The 20,804-nt window shown below is 44.8% G+C and overlaps 1 protein-coding gene across 1 annotated transcript in view; it reads left to right on the top strand.

Annotated features, from left to right (window-relative positions):
* LOC140203676 (uncharacterized) overlaps positions 1–20,804 on the top strand; it is a 179,094-nt gene that overhangs the window by 130,694 nt on the left and 27,596 nt on the right. The window lies entirely within an intron of this gene.

Raw genomic sequence — 20,804 nt, forward strand, 5'->3', positions numbered from 1 at the left:
GGTCATCACTTCCCCAGCTGTAGGCTGATTCATTATAGAGCCTAGTGGCCGAGGGTAAGAATGACCTCATATATCGCTCTTTGGAGCAGCACAGTTGTCTTAGTTTATCACTTAAAGTGCTCCTCTGTTCAGCCAGGGTGGCACGCAGAGGTGAGAAACATTGTCCAGAATTGCCAGGGTTTTCCATAGGGTCTGGTTTTCTACCACAGCCTCTGGTGTGTCCAGTTTGACTCTGAGAAGACAGCCCATCATTTTAATCAGTTTATTGAGCTTGTTGGCAGCACCCACGTTGATAACATTGCCCCAGCACACCACCACATAGAAGATTGTACTAGCAACAACGGACTGGTAGAACATGTGAAGGAGAGGCCTGCATAATCTAAAGGACCTCAGTCTCCTGAGGGTGACTCTGGCTCTTCTTGTACACAGCCTCTGTGTTGGTGCTCCACTCACGTCTGTCATCCAGGTGCACCCCCAGGTACTTGTAGGTCCTCACCACATCCACGTCCTTACCATCGATAGTGACGGAGCAGTGCAGGCTCAGTCTTCCTAGGGTCCATCACCGTCTCCTTTGACTCACTGATGTTGAGATGCAGATGATTCAGCTTGCACCTTTTGACAAAGTCCTCCACCAGAGTTCTGTACTCATCCTCCCGTCCTCCCTTTATACACCCAACTATTGCTGAATCATCAGAGGATTTCTGCAGATGACATGATTCAGTATTATATGCAAAGTCTTGTATCCACCCTATCATCTTATAGACCTTTCTAAGGTCACCTCTCATCCTCCGTCGCTCCAAGGAAAAAAGGCCGAGTTCACTCAACCTACTCTCATAGGGCATGCTCCCCAATCCAGGCAACATCCTTGTAAATCTCCTCTGCACCCTTTCTATGGTTTCCACATCCTTCCTGTAGTAAGGCGACCAGAACTGAGCACAGTACTCCAAATGGGGTCTGACCGGGGTCCTATATAGTTGCAGCATTACCTCTTGGCTCCTAAACTCAATCCCACAATTAATGAAGCCCAATGCACCATATGTTTTCTTAACCAGAGTCAACCTGTGCAGCTGCTTTGAGTGTCCTATGGACTCAGACCACAAGATCCCTTTGATCCTCCACACTGTCAAGAGTCTTACCATTAATCCTATATACTATATTCTGTCATCATATTTGACCTACCAAAATGAACTACCTCACACCTATCTGGGTTGAACTCCATCTGCCACTTCTCAGCCCAGTTTTGCATCCAATCAATGTCCCACTGTGACCTCTGACAGCCCTCCACACTATCCATATCTCCAACCTTTGTGTCATCAGCATACTTACAAACCCATCCCTCCACTTCCTCATCCAGGTAATTTATAAAAATCACAAAGAGTAGGGGTCCCAGAACAGGTCCCTGAGGCACGCCACTGGTCACTGACCTCCATGTCATATGACCCACCTACAAACACACTTTGCCTTCTGTGGGCAAGCCAGTTCTGAATCCACAAAGCAATGTCCCCTTGGATTCCATGCCTCCTTACTTTCTCAATAAGCCTTGCATGGGGTATCTTATCAAATGCCTTGCTGAAATCTATATACACTACATCTACTGTTCTCCCTCCATCAATATGTTTAGTCACATCCTCAAAATATTCAATCAGGCTCGTAAGGCACGACCTGCCTTTGACAAAGCCATGCTGACTACTCCTAATCATATTATGCCTCTCCAGATGTTCATAAATCCTGCCTCTCAGGATCTTTTCCATCAACTTACCAACCACTGAAGTAAGACTTACTGGTCTATAATTTCCTGGGCTATCTCTACTCCCTTTCTTGAATAAAGGAACAACATCCACAACCCTCCAATCCTCCCGTCCCTATTGATGATGCGAAGATCATCGCCAGAGGCTCAGTAATCTCCTCCCTCGCCTTATCCAACTTGATGCTTTCCAAAAGTTCCAGCACATCCTCTTACTATCTACATGCTCAAGCTTTTCAGTCCACTGTAAGTCATCCCTGCAATTGCCAAGGTCCTTTTCCGCAGTGAATACTGAAGCAAAGAACTCATTTAATACCTCTGCTATCTCCTCCGGTTCCATACACACTTTTCCACTGTCACACTTGATTGGTCCTATTCTCTCACGTCTTATCCTCTTGCTCTTCACATACTTGTAGAATGCCTTGGGGTTTTCCTTAATCCTGTCCACCAAGGCCTTCTCATGGCCCCTTCTGGCTCTCCTAATTTCATTCTTAAGTACCTTCCTGCTAGCCCGATAATCTTCTAGATCTCTATCATTGCCTAGGTTTTTGAACCTTTTATAAGCTCTTCCTTTCTTCTTGACTAGATTTACAACAACCTTTGTACACCATGGTTCCTGTACCCTACCATCCTTTTCCTGTCTCATTGGAACGTACCTATGCAGAACCCCACGCAAATATCCCCTGAACATTTGCCACATTTCTTCCATACATTTCTCTGACAACATCTGTTGCCAATTTATGCTTCCAAGTTCTTGCCCGCTAGCCTCATATTTCCCGTTACTCCAATTAAATATTTTCCTAACTTGTCTGTTCCTATCCCTCTCCAATGCTATGGTAAAGGAGATAGAATTGTGATCACTATCTCCAAAATGCTCTCCCACTGAGAGACCTGACACCTGACCAGGTTCATTTCCCAATACCAGATCAAGTACAGCCTCTCCTCTTGTAGGCTTATCTACATATTGTGTCAGGAAACCTTCCTGAACACACCTAATAAACTCCACCCCATCTAAACCCCTCGCTCTAGGGACATGCCAATCGATATTTGGGAAATTAAAATCTCCCACCATGACAACCCTGTTATTGTTACACCTTTCCAGAATCTGTCTCCCTACCTGCTCCTCGATGTCGCTGTTACATGGTTTATGAAAAACACCCAGTAGAGTTATTGACCCCTTCCTGTTCCAAACTTCCACCCACAAAGACTCCGTAGACAATCCCTCCATGTCTTCCTCCTTTTTTGCAGCCATGACACTATCTCTGATCAACTGTGCCATGCCCCCACCTCTTTTGCCTCCCTCCCCATCCTTTCTGAAACATCTAAAGCCTGGCACTTGAAGTAATCATTCCTGCCCCTGGGTCATCCAAGTCTCTGTAATGGCCACAACATCATAGCTCCAAGTTCTGATCCACGCTCTAAGCTCATCCGCTTTGTTCATAATACTCCCTGCATTAAAATAGACACATCTCAAACCAACGGTCTGAGAACATCCCTTCTCTATCACCTGCCTATCCTCCCTCTCGCAGTCTACAAGCTTTCTCTACTTGTGAGCCAACCTCCTCTTCCCCAATAGCCTTAGCAAACCTCTCCACCAGGATATTAGTCCCACTGGAATTAAAGTGCAACCCCTCCTTTTTGTACAGGTCACGCCTGTCCCAAAAGAGGTCCCAATGATCCAAAAATCTGAATCCCTGCCCCCTGCTCCAATCCCTCAGCCACGCATTTCTCCTCCACCTCACTCTATTCCTATACTCATTGTTGTGTGGCACAGGCAGTAATCCTGAGATGACTACTTTGTGGTCCTGCTTCTCAACTTCCTTTCTAACTCCCTGTAGTCCGCTTTCAGGACCTCCTCCCTTTTCCTGCCTATGTCATTGGTACCAATATGTACCATGACCTCTGGCTGTTCTCCTTCCCACTTCAGGATGTCGTGGACGTGATCAGAAACATCTTGGACCCTGGCACCTGGGAGACAAACTACCATCCGAGTTTCTTTCCTGCATCCACAGAATCGCCTGTCTGACCCCCTAACTATAGAGTCCCCTATCACTGCTGCCATCCTCTTCCTTTCCCTACCCTTCTGAGCCACAGGGCCGGACTCTGTGCCAGAGGCGCGACCACTGTTGCTTCCCCCAGGTAGACCATTCCCCCCCAACAGTACTCAAGCAGGAGTACTTATTGTCAAGGTGTACAGCCACAGGGGTACTCTCTCACCTCTGACTCCTGCCCTTCCCTCTCCTGACTGTGACCCACTTATTCATCTCCCCAGACCCCGGTGTGACCACCTGCCTATAGCTCCTCTCTATCACCTCCTCACTCTCCCTGACCGGATGAAAGTCATCGAGCTGCATCTCCAGTTCCCTAATGCAGTCCCTAAGGAGCTGCAGCTCGACGTGCCTGGTGCAGATGTGCCTGTCCAGGAGGCTGGTAGTCTCCTGGACTTCCCACATCTGACACTGAGCACAGAGCACCGGCCTCCCACACATTCTTCCTGTCTGTATTCTACACAGGCAACCTACCTCGCCTTGACCCATTATCGCCAAAGCCCCGTTGAAGCAAAGGCTTTCTACATTGCCACCCGCTCTAAAAGGGTAAACAAGAAGGGAGCAATACAGTCCCCCGTGGGACCCCAGTGCTGCTTATAGCAATGTCTGACACACAGCTCTGAAGCCACACAAACTGTGCTCTGCCAGTCTTGTCGTCCATCCTCCAGGATACAGTGGAAGTGCCAACCTGCATTGAATGGAGCTCTTTCCCTCCCACAGTGAGGGCTATATTAGCAGTTGGTATGTGGAGATGTGGATGGCAGGTGAAAGGCAAGGAGGGAATGTAGACTGTATCCTGTGTTGTTCATCCACGTGATAAACTGGGGGGGGGGTGGGTAGGGGAGGAATTGATGCCGAGGAAGTACTGGGAGCCTCGGCACCTGGATTGGTGTGCTCAAGGATGTGTGAACGGGAGAGCAATTGTCAAACCTATTGAAGGATTTGGTTTAACTCATTAGCCCATTCACAGCTGCATTCCAAGACTCGACAGCTAGGCTGATTGAAGCCAGTGAGGTTCTATATGCCTCTCCACACCTCCCATGTGTTACTCTGAGGTGAGGCCACTTAAAGGATAATTTAAAGATTCTATAATGAAGCTATCTAGCAGTGTGGGGAGATAAACCTTTTCTGCTGGTGCTAAAGCAAGGACCAGGGAATCAGAGCTACACACACAAAAAATGCTGGTGAATGCAGCAGGCCAGGCAGCATCTCTAGGAGGAGGTACAGTCGAAGTTTCGGGCCGAGACCCTTCGTCAGGACTAACTGAAGGAAGAGCTAGTAAGAGATTTGAAAGTGGGAGGGGGAGGGGGAGATCCAAAATGATAGGAGAAGACAGGAGCGGGAGGGATGGAGCCAAGAGCCGGACAGGTGATTGGCAAAAGGGATACCAGGCTGGAGAAGGGGGAGTATCATGGATGGGAGGCCTGACAAACACTTCACCTGCCTGTTCTGGGGAGGTGGGAGCAGTTCCAGCCTATCCTTCCATTCAGTGGTATTATGGCCGAATTTTGACCAGGCTCCAAATAACAACTTTCACCCCATATCCCTTGGTTAACAAATTCACCCGACATCAATTCCCATGTGCAAAATAATTCCAGACTCTTACCACATTGGAATATTTCACCACATTGTCCCCCTCCCCCCCAAAAAATCTGATTCCCTGGTCACGAGGAAATCTACAGATGCTGGAATTTCAAGCAGCACACAAGCGTTTGTCAAAGAGAAACAGATGCTGTTTTCACCAGAGACATGGTGGCTATACATATCCAGAAACACCTCAACGAAGAGAGCTATTTATGATGGTTGAAGAATCGGAGAACAGCTGCCAGATGTGTCGTCAGACCAGATGTTGATCAGCAACACAGACGTTCCTCCCTATCCAGTCACCTTAAAACTGTGCCCCCTCGTGTTAGTCAGAAAAAAACTCTGACTATCCAGATGATCAATGCCACTCATTATCTTACACACCTCTACCAGGTCACCTCTCATCCGCCGTCGCTTAATAGATTCCAGCACTGATCGCCTTGGTGTTTAACTTAAACACCCGCCTCCACTTCCTTTTTGTTTGCCTTTCCTATATGGTCCAATCTGTCTGACAGCATTGGGTTACCACTTCCCTCTACTCTCCATACCCATTTTCCTCAGACCGTTGATCTAGGTCCCTGAGAACAAACTAGCACGTTTACTGGATAAACTGCTCCACGTATATGATGAGGTCACAATATCATCTGATCCACTCAGACGGCAACGAGATCAAATCAGGGAGAAGTCATTCATATGCTTACTGCGTGGAAAGGATTCACTCTGCCATTCCATCTGCTGACACACCAGCGAGTTCACACTGGAGAGAGGCTGTTCACTTGTTCTGAGTGGGCGAGGGGATTCACTGTCGACTGAGTAAATTCACACTGGAGTGGGTCATAAACACAAGAGATTCTGCAGTTGCTGGAAATCTAGAGCAGCACATACAAAATGCTGGAGCAATTCAGCAGTTCAGGCAGAAAGGAATAAACAGGTGATGTTTTGGGCCGAGACCCTTCATCAGAACTTTGGAGCGGGTCAATTCAGAACACTGGAGCCAGGCCCTCCATCTGCTCCCAAGTGTGGAAGGGATTCACCCACAATCGATCCTGCTAAAACACCAGCAGGTTCACACTGGTGAGAGTCCATTCATCTGCTCGGAATGTGGGACCAGATCTGTTCAGTGAACGTACCTGATGAGTTCACATTGGAGAGAAGCCATTACCTGCTCAGAGAGTGAGAAGGGACTCATTGTCTTCTGATCTGCTGAGACACTGAGTTCACACTGAACACAATGTTTAAATAAGCCATGTACCGAATACCACTGCAGCTGAAAAAAAAAAGGGTCACAGATGACAGCAGACATTAGATTCTGTAATTATTTATGGTGCTCAACACACTCTGGTGAGTTGGTTTGTATTGTTTATGCTGTTGTTTCTGGCCCTAATAACCAAACTGAATTTTAATCTGTTACTAATAAATCAATTATGTTTTAAACACTTCCAAGTATTAATGTCTCTGCAATGTCCAATACATATGTTCAGTAGAAAGAGTGCTAATGAACTCAGGCCAACTGATGCCCAGCCAACACTTCTGCTCCTGTCCACTCACCTGCTTTGTATGTTGTATTTATTCGGTCACTGCTATAGGTGATGAGTGCTCCTGTAACTAATGAGTGTATGTTCATGGTCCTATGCTGCAGCCCATTCACTGCTAGGTTCAATGTGTTGTGCGTTCAGCGATCTCTCCTGCACAACGCATGGTTATATGAGTTATTGTTGCCTTCTTGCCAGCTTGAACCGGTCTGGCCATTCTCTGACCTCTCACGAAAAAGACATTTTCATCGAAAGGACTGCCAGTTGCCGGATTTTTTTTTTGCACCATTCTCTGTGAGCCCCAGAGACACTACAGCATGAAAATCCCAGGAAATCAGCAGTTTCTGAGATACTCAAACCTGGCATTGTTACGTACCCTGTAACTGGGTTGCCAAACCAGCAGAAATGGAACGCTCGTTGGAGTCTGTGATTACTAGGAACTAATAAAGTTTTATTAAAGAAATAAGTAATACAGTACACTAATCACAAGGATATAAATGTAACAGGTTAGCAATGATAATACACACATATATACAGAACTAGGGTAATAGGAATCAACCAAGCTCCATAGCAGTCTAGGTGTAAAATGATCAGGCAGCATTTCTAGGAAGAGGTACAGTCGACATTTCAGGCCGAGACCCTTCGTCAGGACTAACTGAAGGAAGAGTTAGTAAGAGATTTGAAAGTGGGAGGGGGAGGGGGAGATCCGAAATGATAGGAGAAGACAGGAGATGGAAGGATGGAGCCAAGAGCTGGACAGCTGATTGGTAAAGGGGATATGAGAGGATCATGGGACAGGAGGCCCAGGGAGAAAGACAAAGGGTGGGGGTGGGGGAACCCAGAGGATGGGCAAGGGGTATAGTCAGAGGGACAGAGGGAGAAAAACGCGAGAGAGAGAAAGAATGTGTGTATAAAAATAAATAACGGATGGGGTACGAGGGGGAGGTGGGGCATTAGCGGAAGTTTGAGAAGTCAATGTTCATGCCATCAGGTTGGAGGCTACCCAGACGGAATATAAGGTGTTGTTCCTCCAACCTGAGTGTGGAGGTCGGCATGGAGAATTAAAGTGACCGGTCACCGGGAGATCAGGTTACCCAGGCGGTGAACCAGCCTTGTTTGGTTCCTCCGGTGTCGAGGAGGCCCCGTTGTGAGCACAGAATGCAGTGAGTGGATGGGAACAAGTGCAAGTGAATCGCTGCTTCCCCCGGAAGGGCTGTTTAGATCCCTGGATGGTGGGAAGGACGGGGGTAAAAGAGCAGGTGATGCATAATCTTCAATATGCATCTGTTACCTAGTTCTCCAAAAAGAACCGTTTGAAGCCCCCCAGTCAGTTTTATTGGACTTGAATCCAGGAGGTGAGGCTTTAATAACCAGTTCAGCGAGGGTGGAAAGCAGGTGCGCAGGCGCGGCACGTACAGTCGGCTTCTGACGGAGGACGCATGTCTAGGGCCGGCACCGAATGGGGGCAGCGCACCAACCGCAGTCAGCGGAGTCCACGTTCTCGGCAGCGATACGAGTGCGCAGGCGCGTGGGATCAGAGCGTTGTGTTGTTGCGGAGGGTGTGGCGGGTTTGAGGGGAGGAGCGGGTCGGGGTGGAGGGACGGGGCGGGTTTGAGGGGAGGAGCGGGTCGGGGTGGAGGGACGGGGCGGGTTTGTAGGAGAATTGTGTTGTGAAGGTAGTGTGGTCTGAGGGGAGGGAGTGGGGGAGAATTGGAGGGTCTGATGGTTGGAATAGGCATGAGGGGAATTGGGAATTCACCATTGCTGCGGGAAAAAAGTCAAAGATAAAATTGGATTCGTTGGCCTTACCTGAGCTGAGGCAAATTGTATAAGGCTGAGCAGTGGGTTACGAGAAGTTAACTGAAGGTAAATGGGTGTTGGAGCAACAGGAGGTGATTAGGGAGCAGGTTCAGGGTAAAGGTCTTCCTCAAAAGAGAAAGGACGGACACCTGGATGACGAGGCAGAGTGCATGAGAGAAAGTAAAGGCAGGAACGTTATATTACAGTCTAATAATTAGTCACTGAGAACTCAATATTACAGGAAGTGTGTGTCAGGATCAAGGTAAAAGGGAAATTAGCAAAGTCCAGATAATGGAAGTATAATGGTAAGTTTAAAATAAAGAAAACTTAAAGATGTTTTGTGTTCATACAAAGAGCAAAAGGTCAAAGAAAAGAAGTCTATGAGTGACCAAAAAATTGATCTATGTGTGGAGGAGAATGTAAGGAAGGTGGATCATAAAATCTTTGCAGCTGTTTGCAGAGAAAATATTGTTGATGTAGATAAGGAAGGTAGTGTGGAATATAGGAACAGTAAAATGAGGTAATGAGACTTAACATCTTTGCTGGAGATGAAAGATTGGAGAAATTGGAACAAAAAAAAAATCAAATAGCTGGAGATACTTCAGATCAGGCACCATCTGTGGAGGTGGAGAGATACTTGATGTTTTGGGATGGAACCCCTCATGAGGACTGAATGTCTAGAGGGTAGATAGCCAGAATACACAGGGGAGGGATGAGGTAGGAGATGTCAGGTAAATGTTCAGGTGGGAATAGGGAATAGAAAGCTTATGGGGTGTTAGCTTTCATAAGTCGAGGGACAGAGTTTAAGAGTCGTGAGGTAATGATGCAGCTCTATAAAACTCTGGTTAGGCCACACTTGGAGTACTGTGTCCAGTTCTGGTTGCCTCACTATAGGAAGGATGTGGAAGCATTGGAAAGGGTACAGAGGAGATTTACCAGGATGCTGCCTGGTTTAGAGAGTATGCATTATGATCAGAGATTAAGGGAGCTAGGGCTTTACTCCTTGGAGAGAAGGAGGATGAGAGGAGACATGATAGAGGTGTACAAGATAATAAGAGGAATAGATAGAGTGGATAGCCAGCACCTCTTCCCCAGGGCACCACTGCTCAATACAAGAGGACATGGCTTTAAGGTAAGGGGTGGGAAGTTCAAGGGGGATATTAGAGGAAGGTTTATTACTCAGAGAGTGGTTGGTGCGTGCAATGCACTGCCTGAGTCAGTGGTGGAGGCAGATACACTAGTGAAGTTTAATAGACTACTAGACAGGTATATGGAGGAATTTAAGGTTATATGGGAGGCAGGTTTGAGGGTCGGCGCAACATTGTGGGCTGAAGGGCCTGTAATGTGCTATACTGTCTATGTGACTGGGAGGTGATAGGTGGAGGCAACAAAGGGCTGTAGATGATGGAATGTGATGAAGTGTGGTAACCATAGGGAGGAATGGTAATAGTAGGAGTGGAGATGGGGAATCAGTGGGCTAGGTGTATGGGTAATGGGCAGATGGAACCAAGTGGGGGGGGGGGAAGAACCTGTTTAACAATGGGATTGAGTGTGGAGGGGGGGCATTGAAAAGAAGAGCGTGTAGAGTAGTTGGTTTGATCAGGAGAGAGAAACGAACAGGTTATCCTGAAACTGTGGTTTTGTTTTTTAGTGTTCATGCCATTGGGTTGAAGATTACCTCAGAGGAATATATGTTATTCGTCTAATTTTTCTTTGGTCTCACCTGGTAGCGATGGAGGCTAAGGTGCGAGAATTCAGTGTGGAAATGGGAAAGGAGATAAAATGGCCTGCAGCCAAGAGCTCAAGATGGTAACTCCAGGCAGAATGCAGGGTAGCTCGCAAAGCAGGCACCTAATCTGTGTTTGATCTTATCGGTTTGGAGAAGGTCACATTGCGAGCATAATACAGCAGGTGGGACTGGAGGAGTTGAATGTGAATCTCTCACCTGGAAGGGCTGTGTTACGTCCTTGGATCATGGCGAGGGAGGTGATGTAGAGGAAGATGTTACACCTCTAGGGTTGTAGGAGAGAATGGCAGAGGGTGGGGAGGGATGTGCAGACCAGAGAGTCACAGAGGGAGTGTCCCTGTGGAAACCAGAGAGGGATGGGGAAGGGAGGAAGTGTCTGGTAGTGGGATTACATCACAACTGGAGTAAATAATGAAGAATGATGTTTTGGAGTGGAAAGTTTCATCTTGTCTCTTGATATAGAGACACACTCAGAAGGGAGAGAGAGGCAATAAAATAATCAAGTGAACATACAGCAGTATAGTACCGGGCAGTTAATTTGGCCTATAGTATGCCAATCTTGATGCCAATTTATACTAGTACTCCTGTGTATCATCTATATCCCTCCATTCCCTCTCCAGTCACTTATCTATCTAGAACTTTTTAAAACTCCACCAAACTTCCACTGCTACCCTGGTAACCCATTCCAGCATCCACCACTCTGCATGTACACATTTGTACACAAATACCCTCATGTCACCTTTAAACTTGCCCCTCCAACCTTAAAAGCACATTATCTGGGTTTTGACCTTTCTACCCTGGGGAAAAGATTTTAACTCTCTACCCTATCTCTGCCTCTCTCAATTTTAAACACCTCTATCAGTATCCCTTCAGCTTACAATGCTCTGAGAACAACCCAAGTTTGTCCAGCTTTCCTTCAATCCTCTAATCCAGGCAGCATCCTGGTAAACCTCTTCCGGAATCTCCACATTTCCTGTAATTGGGCAATGAGAACTGCACAGAATACTCCCAAAGTTTCATATAGCTGCAGCATGACTTCCTTTTATACTCAATCATCTTCCAATAAAGGCAAGATGGCTTATTTATGGAGTAACAAGCTTACACACTTACTGTGTTCTGTAGACAAGCCAGTTCTGTATCCAAATGTAAATCACCCTGGATCCCATGCTTTGTTAACTTCCTAATCACCTACCATGAGGGACATTATTAAATGCTTTACCCGAGTCCATGTAGATGATGTCCACTGCCTTACGCTCATCAAACACCCCTGTTACCTTAAAAAAAACTCAATTAAGTTTGTAAGGCATGACATGTCAAGTTAAATCTGTAAACAATGTATTAATGAGGGAGAGTTCTCAAACATGTGACATTGATGTCGCATAAGCATTTGGCAATTATGATACCCACAAGAGAAAGTCTCTGAAATACCTCCTGAAATTCAATGGCACTGTCATCAGTGAATTTCCCATTATCGATATCTGGGAAGAGACCTTTCACCTGCTCCCAGTGCAGCAATTCAATTATTGGACCTGAAGACACACCAGCAAGTTCAGGATGTTCATCTGCTTTGAATGTGCAAAGGGATTCTGTCAGTTATGCAGCCTAAGGACACACAAATGGGTTCATACTGGGGAGAGCCATTCTCCTGTTGTAGGTGTGGCAAGTTCCTTTTCTCAGCTGGTCTGTGGAAGCACCAGTGAGTGAGTCGATAAGTAACTGCAGGAGCTGGATTCTCCAGATAATCATGTCGTAGGTTGGATCACACTCACTATCCCAGCCTATGTTCACTACTGAGGTTAACAGCTCCTGCAGCTAGGCTAGAGTTTAATGTACTTGAGACAAATATTGAATCAATAATTTTATCTCCAGCAACAAGTGTTTTTATGTACACAAGGTGGCCACTTTATTAGGTATTGCTCATTATTGCAAATATCTAATCCGCCAATCATGCAGAAGCAACTCAATGAATAACTCATGTTTACGTGGTCAGGAGGTTCCATTGTTCTTCAGGCCAAGCGTCAGAAAGGAAGAAGTGTGATCTAAGTGACTTTGAACATTGAATGATTGTTGTTGCCAGGCAGAGTGGTTTGAGTATCTCAGAAACTGCTGACCTTCTGGGATTTCCATACACAAGAAGTCCCTAGAGTTTACCGAGAATGGTGTGAAAGACAAAGAAACATCCAATGAGCAGAAGTTCTGTGGGCAATAGTGCCTTGGTAATGAGAAAGCTCAGAGGATAATGGCCAGACTGGTTCGCGATGACAGGAACGTGACGGTAACTCATATAGCCACATGTTACAACAGTGAGTATCTCTGAACACACGAGACATTGAACCTTGAAGTGGATAGGTGACAGGAGCAGAAGACCACAAGAAGGCATTCAGTGCCCACTTCATTAGGTCCAGGAGGTAACTAATAATTACACCACTGGGTGTATTTGAAAACAGGGGTTATACTCTTTACAATTTATTTAGAAAATAATGTGAACAAAGTTTTCAATTATTTATTTATTGAGATACTATGCAGAATAGGTGTGAAACCTGCTGGTTTCGTTGGCTGCATAAGTCTAGGGAAGACACACTCTGGTCCCACCAAACTCGTGAGATTGAGACGGCTCTTCCACACCAAACTCTGATTTGTGTGGATGCTGCGTAATTTGCTACCCTGTTACAACTCAGTGTCAAGAAATAACAGACAGCACACTGCAAACGACTAAAGGAATCATATTTATGACTCTTACTTAACTAAAGAGTTAGTAAAGGAAAAACAAAAGGGGCCCATTATAATTAAACAGTCAAATGTGAGCAAGTTGGAGCTCATCTTGAAACTCTCTGTCATTCACACGCTGGGCCTTTGGTCTGCATGAAAGCACACACCACCTTCCGAATATAACAATCCATCTCAAACAAATGGGTCTCCCACCGGATTGTATCCGATGACCGGTTCTCCCCAGCATCTTCTGTCTTCATCTCCCGCTGAACAAAAGACCCAAGACCAACCTTAGTGTCCCTCACCATAGAAATCTCCCCCTAGTTCCACCATCCTAATTGGATGCCACACATTCCTCATCATCTCTTACCTTCAACAATAACCCAAACAGGCTGACAGCAGAACAGACTGCTCTAACAGAAATGCTAAATGAAATACCTACAGCAGAACAGTAAAGATGTGAATCAGGACACTTACAGGTGTTCCCAGCAATTCGAGCCATGCTGCCCAGGAATGCCTTGATTTTTAATCCTAGCCTAATCACAGGAAATTTACAATGACCAACTAACCAATGGGTTCAAGTTTCTGATCCTATTCTGGCAGCAGTGGTGGTAGTAGTGATTATGATGGAGTGATGGTAGAAGGGACCATGATAAAAATAATTGTAAAGAAGTCATTGTAGAGGATTTTGCTCACTTCATAAGCATCCCAGGCTTTGAAAAAGATTTATCTTCATCTTCTGCAGTCATCCTCTCCAGCTATCCTTCCTGAAGACCCCTGAAACTGAATTGTATCTTTTTGGATCTTCTTGATAATCTCGGCTGCCTCTTTCCACAGCAGTTGGCAAAATCCACCTGTTCTGCGAGTGGCGTTTCACCTCAAGTGAAACAACAAAATACGCAGTATGTTTGCTGCCTGTTACAGTACTTCAGTTTAATACTAATTAAACATAACAAAGTTTCCTCTCTCTGTCAGGCTGTAGCTTCCAGATCCTTGCTATGCTCTGGGTTTACATGAGTTTCCTCATGTTACCTTTAACCCTTTTACAAATCACTTATTTAAAACAAAATCCAAATGTCAGCCATCCTTTTCCCTCTGCACTGCCTGACCTGCTGAGTTCCTCAAGCAATTTTCCCTTTTTCCTTTGCCTCCAGATTACAGCATCTACATTCTCATGCATCTTCAGAAAGTTTAAGGGTGTTACTTGCGGAATGTGTATCTGTTGCAGCTGCCAGGGAGATCGCAGGTCATGTAGTTACAGCTACTGATCAGTCTTGGTATTGAACCCATCTGTTTTAGAAAGAGGGAAGGGCGGGACTGTGATGGGACCAAGGGTGATAACTCTGTCCTTACTTTCTACTGCAAGCAGTGCCAATTAAGTGTCTTGACCCGAAACGTCGACTATCTGTTTCCCTGTGTTGATGCTGCCTGTTTTGTCTGAGACGGCACTTGCATTTTGAGTCTGCCGTGTGTTGCAGATTCCGGGTAAACAGAGAGATGAGAATTTTAAGTTATCAATGGCTGCTGATTGACCAGGATGATTCTAGATTTCCTCACCTGCAGACCCCAGTCAGTTCAGATCAGCAACAGCATCTCCTCCTCCTCAATCTCCATGGGCACAGGAGCACCACGAGGCTTTGTGCTTAGCCCACTGCTCTACTTGCCTTGCACTTATGACTGTGAGGCTAAGCTCCAATTCCATATTCAAGTTTGCTGGCGACACCATTGTCATGGGCCAAATCAAAGGTGCTGACAAATCAACACGTAGCAGGGAGACTAGAAAATTGGCTGAGTGGTTCCATAAAAACAACATTTCACTGAATGTCAGCAAGGCCAAAGAGCTGATTATTGACTTCAGGAGGAAGAAATCCTCATCGGAGGATCAGAGATGGAGGAGTTCATTATTTCAGAGGACCTGTTCTGGGTTCAGCATGTAAGTACAACTATGTAGAAAGCACAGCAGTACCTCTGCTTCCTTAGGGTTTTGGGAAGACTGGGCATTACATCTAAAACTTTGAAAAAACCTCTGGAGATGTGTGGTGGAGATTATATTGACTGGCTTCATCACAGCCTGGTATGGAAACACCAATGCCTACAAAAAGTAGTGGATACAGCCAGTAAAGCCCTCCACACCATTGAGCACATCTACATGGATACAGCCGGTAAAGCCTCCACACACATGGATTGTTGTTACAGGAAAGCAGCATCCATCAGTTGGCACAACTGCCACCACCCAGGTCATGCTTTCTTGTCACTTCTGTCATCAGGAAGGAGGTACAGGAGCCTCAGACCTCATTCCACCAGGTTCAGAAACAGTTATTACCCCTCAACCATCAGGCTCTTGAACCAAAAGGGATAACTTTTCTTAATGCATGCATTTCTAAACGACAATAAACGAGGACTGAGTGCCCTCATAATCTAAATCTAACTTCACTTAGTTTCACTTACCCCATCACTAAAATGTTCCCATAACCAATGCATTCACTTTCTAGGACTCTATCATTCATATTCTTGATATTTATTGCTTATTTAGTATTATTATTTCTTTAGTATTTGCAGTTTGTTGTCAATTGCACACTGGTTGCACGCCCAGTTGATCCAGTCTTTAATTGATAGTTTATTGCATATGCCCACAAGAAAATGAATCTCAGGGTTGTATATGGTGACGTGTACTTTGATGATAAATTTATTTCGTAATTTTTGAACTTTTTGAGGAGTGTATGGCGGGAAGACATGCTGGAGCCATAACTATTTATAATTAATACCAGGACTTTGCAGAAGGGAACTGAACATATCAAAGGTACATTTAATGTCAGAGTAATGTATACAATGCACATCCTGAAATGCTTTTTCTTCGCAACTGTCCACGAAAACAGAAGAGTGCCCCAAAGAATGAATGACAGTTAAATGTCAGAACCCCGAAGTCCATATTGTGGTTAAATTTGCCATTGACACACAACAGAGTGGGTAGGTTAGGTATGAGAAGGATGCAAAAAGTGCACAAAGAGAGCAGAAAAGATGGCACTGGTGGAGAACTTAATTGTTCAATACCTCACAACAGTCAGAGGACATCGTAAGCACAAGGTGTCAGCCATGCAGCTCCTGAAGCCTCCTGTACCATTTGATGAGATCAAGGTTCATCTGTTCCCCGGCCTGAGCACGAACCCATTTGATTCTGTACTGATGGTTTTAAAGCCTATTCCTTGGTGAATAATGACACCTCAGCAGCACAAAGTGCTGCAGATGTAGCCACTGTCAAATCCTGCACATGAACACAGGAAGATCCAGAATCCGAATTTGATTAAATATCACTGATATGTCATGACTTTTTTCCCTTTGCGGTGGCAGCAATATATTTTAAAAACAGTGAGATTTAATGAGAAACACAGTGGATTTAATTGGCACACATGGAGACCAGTACATTTTGGCCCAGTTAAGTGGCTGCCCAATAGCTGAGGGGAGGGGAACGTCGACTCAGACCATGAGAGGCCTGTGTTGGGCATTTTCATGCCTTACAAGGCGCAGATTGGAAGTCTGTGTGGAGCACCACTCCTTGCACAGACACTAGAGCAATGTGTGGTTAAGTGCCTTGCTCAAGGACACAAACATGCTGCCACAGCAGAGGCTCGAACTAGCAACCTTCAGATCACTAGACAAGCACCTTAACCACTTGGCCACGTGCCCAATAGCTGAAGTTTCATGGAAATAGTTTAAAAGGTATTAAAAAAGACAATCTGAGTAACAAATTAAGTATTTTAGTAAAATACAGAACATATTGGAACAGTACCAATACTACTGCAGTACTATAAAACTGTATTATTTCCTAATACTTATCGATGAAGATTCATCCAGTGTACATAATAAACAAAATCAATGCAGATGCCTGGTGGAGATAGTGGACTGCCTTTACGTAATGTTGTCGATAATTTTATCCTCCAACTATTAATTTTCATTGTAACAATCAAGATGATTGTCAATACCTTCAACTTCTTCATAGTTTCTAACTTGTTTAGGTAGTGAAATTGTTTCATGTTTGATCCAGGCTGTCCCTGGCATCTCCAAGTCCAAATGCTTGAAACCCACAGTAAACAAAACGGTTCTGAATTGTCTTCCTGTTTACTTGTCGCTAACTATCAGGGGCAAAACTCACTGCATTTTCAACACAAACACATGAAAGTGATGCTATTTAAAATCTGTACGCTCGAAGAATGGTGTTTCTAATGGCCATCAAATGACTGATATTAATTAGAACCTGTTTGGCAAAAGTCTCCTGTCCCAATTAAGCGCCATTGTGTTCCAAATAAAGAACAGTTTTTGTTCTTTAAGAGTTGTCCCAAATAACCATCTACCCAATTAACCAATGGACCAATTATCTGGGATCCACTGTACATATAAGAAATAAAAATTAAGTAGTGCCAAGACAGAACAAAAATAGTAAGCTAGTGTTTGTAGGTTTATTGTCCATTAACAAATCTGATGGCAGAGGGGAAGAAGCTCTCGCTCTAAAACACTGAGTGTGAATCACGGGTAGGTGGTCTAGCTGGGGCAGGATTTGTTAGGTACATCCAGGAGGTTTTCTTAAATACAGATAGAGCTAGTCCAACTAAAGGAAGGACTGTACGAGATCTGGTGTTGGGTAATGTGCCTGGCCAGGTAACCGACGTTTCAGTGCGTGAGCAGTTAGGAAACAGTGATGACAACTCCTTAAGTTTTAAGATAGATACAGATGAAGATAAGCATGGACCTTGCGGGAGAGTATTAAACTGGAGCAGAATGAATTACCAGACCACTATGCAGGAACTAAGGAGAGTTATTTGGAAGCAGCTCTTTTTGGGCAAGTCCACATCCGACATGTGGAAAGTGTTTGAAGACCATCTGCACAGTGTACAGGAGTTATGTTCCATTCAGGGAGAATGAAAATCTGGCTGAGTGGTGTCACAACAATCTCTCACTCAATGTTAGCAACACCAAGGAGCTGATTATTGACTGCAGGAGGAGGAAGCCATAGGTCGATGAGTCAGTTCTCATTGGGGGACCAGAGGTGGAGAGGTTCAGCAGCTTTAAATTCCTCAGTGTTATCATCTAGGAAGACTTGTCCTGGGCCTAGCACGTAAGTACTATTACGAAGAAAGCATAAAGCACCTCTACTTCCTTAGAGGTTTGCGAAAATTCGACATGATATCTATAGAACTTTGTCAATGTTTTAGATGTGTGGTGGAGGGTATACTGACTGGTTGCGTCACAGCCCGATATGGAAACACAAATGTCCTTGAATGGAAAAGCCTACACAAAGTAATGAATATGACCCAGTCCACCATGGGTAAAGCCCTCCCCACCATAGAGCACATCACCACGGAATACTTTCACAGGAAAGTGGCATCCATCATCAAGGAAACCCACCACCCATGCCATGCTCTCATCTTGATGCCATGAAGAAGGGACGGGAGCCTCAGGATGCACACCACCAGGTTCAGGAACAGCTATTATCCCTCAACCATCAGGCCCTTGAGCCACAGGGGATAATTTCACTCACCCCATCACTGAACTGTTCCCACAGCCAATGGGCTCACTTTCAAGGACTGTTTATCTTGTTCTGTTGATATTTATTGTTTGTTTATTATTAATCTTTTCTCAGCTCAAGCTGGTAAAACTAGAAAATTCTATAGATGTGTGGTGGATACGGGCATAGCCAAGCACACTCGTTTCTCATTAGTAGGAACTTTTGGACTATTCTAGTGGTGTTTAGTATTGTGGCTTTCTGAAGATTTATATACTGTAAATATTGTTGTGTTGTCTTAATTGTTTAATGCTATTGTGTAGTGACTTTGGGATGATACCAGTTGTAGTTATGTATACCCTATTCATGTTCCACAGTCTTTCAATTTCCTCTTTTAATTCAGCATGTCTTTGGTGTTCTTTTCGCGTATTGATTTCTGTATGTTATGTGTGTTTGGAATAGCTATATCTATTAAATAAGTTGTTCTTGCTTGTTTAGGGTAATATATCTGGACAGTTAATATGGATTGTCTTATCTGTAATAATGTCATAATATAATTTGTAGGACTCTGACTCTAAAACTAGATCAGGCTTGTATTTATAGTAAAGTACAGTGTATTTTGGGCTGGCTGGTGGCATAGTGGCATCAGTGCTGGACTTCGGGGTGAGAATCCAGCTTTGGGAATCCAGCTGGCTCCCAGTAAGAGCTGGTGATCTCTTTGGAAACTCACCCGGCAGAAGGCAATGGAAAACCACTGCTGTCACTTGCCTCGTACGCAACTTCCCAGCACGTCAGAGCAGCGTGGAAGGAAATTGTCTGCCAACTGGATATAATTCCGGATGGTGTCCTTAGTGATGGATGGCACTTTTCTGGGCATTGCCTTTTGAAGATGTCCTTGATGGTGGGCAGGCTAGTGCCCATGATAGAGCTGGTTTAGTTTACAACCCTCTACAGCTTTTTCAGTACTGTGGTCCCTCCATTTCTGACAGTGATGCAACCAGTTAGAATGCTTGTCCATGCTACATCTGTAGAAAATTCTAGAACATGAGCAGGAGTGGTCCATCAAGATCCCCATGCTTGTCTCATCATTCAGTCTGATTTTGGCTGATCTACACTGGCCCCCAACTCTTTTCTGTTCCATTTCCCCAAATACCTAATTTCCCCGAACTTACAGACAAAATTATCTACCTCCACTTTAATTACTAACAATGATTTAGATTTGGAAGAAGACAGTAGTCCTTCATTAAAACTGATATCTTGGTATGATCCCCTGATTACTGGCTGTTCAAGCCTGTAAACCTCCATGACCACATCTTCTACAGAGGGGTTGCTGAAGGTACCCTGATTGATTCCAGTATTGCCTGGTAATGGCAGCTTGAATGCACAGGAATGTAAGAAGCTGCAGAGAGTAATAGTCTCTGTTCAATACCTCTCCGGTACGTCCCTCCCCACCATCAGCCGTATCGACATGGAGATGCTACCATCAATCATCAAATACCCCCACATCCAGGCCACACTATCTCCTCGCAGCTGCCATTGGGCAGAAGGTACAGATGCCTGAGGTCCCATGCCACCACATCCCAGGCCAACAAATTTCCCTCATCCAAAATGAATCAGCACAATATTAATCAGTACCAGAGTATAACAACACTTATCACCGCTCTGATTACTTTGCACGACAATTAACTTTTTTTGTCTAATTGTATTCTTTCTTGTAAAAAATGTATGTAAATACTTGTGCAAATGACAATAAGCTCGGCGTTAACACTGACTGAATTGGAACTGACTTTCTTACATCCTTCACATACATGAGGAGTAAAAATCTTTATGTTACGTCTCTGTCTAAAAATCTTTATGTTACGTCTCTGTCTAAATGTGCACTGTGCAATCATAGTAATTTATAATAATTTATAATAAATAGAACAGTCAATGTAACATAGAAATACACTCAAATCAGTTAATCAGTCTGATGGCCTGGTGGAAGAAGCTGTCCTGGAGCCTGTTGGTCCTGGATTTAATGCTGCGGTACCATTTCCCGGATGGTAGCAACTGGAACAGTTTGTGGTTGGGGTGACTCGGGTCCCCAATGATCCTGCAGCCCCTTTGTACACACCTGTCCTTGTAAATGTCCTGAATCATGGGA

The sequence above is a fragment of the Mobula birostris genome, chromosome 10 (assembly GCF_030028105.1).
Source record: "Mobula birostris isolate sMobBir1 chromosome 10, sMobBir1.hap1, whole genome shotgun sequence".
Taxonomy (NCBI): domain Eukaryota; kingdom Metazoa; phylum Chordata; class Chondrichthyes; order Myliobatiformes; family Myliobatidae; genus Mobula; species Mobula birostris.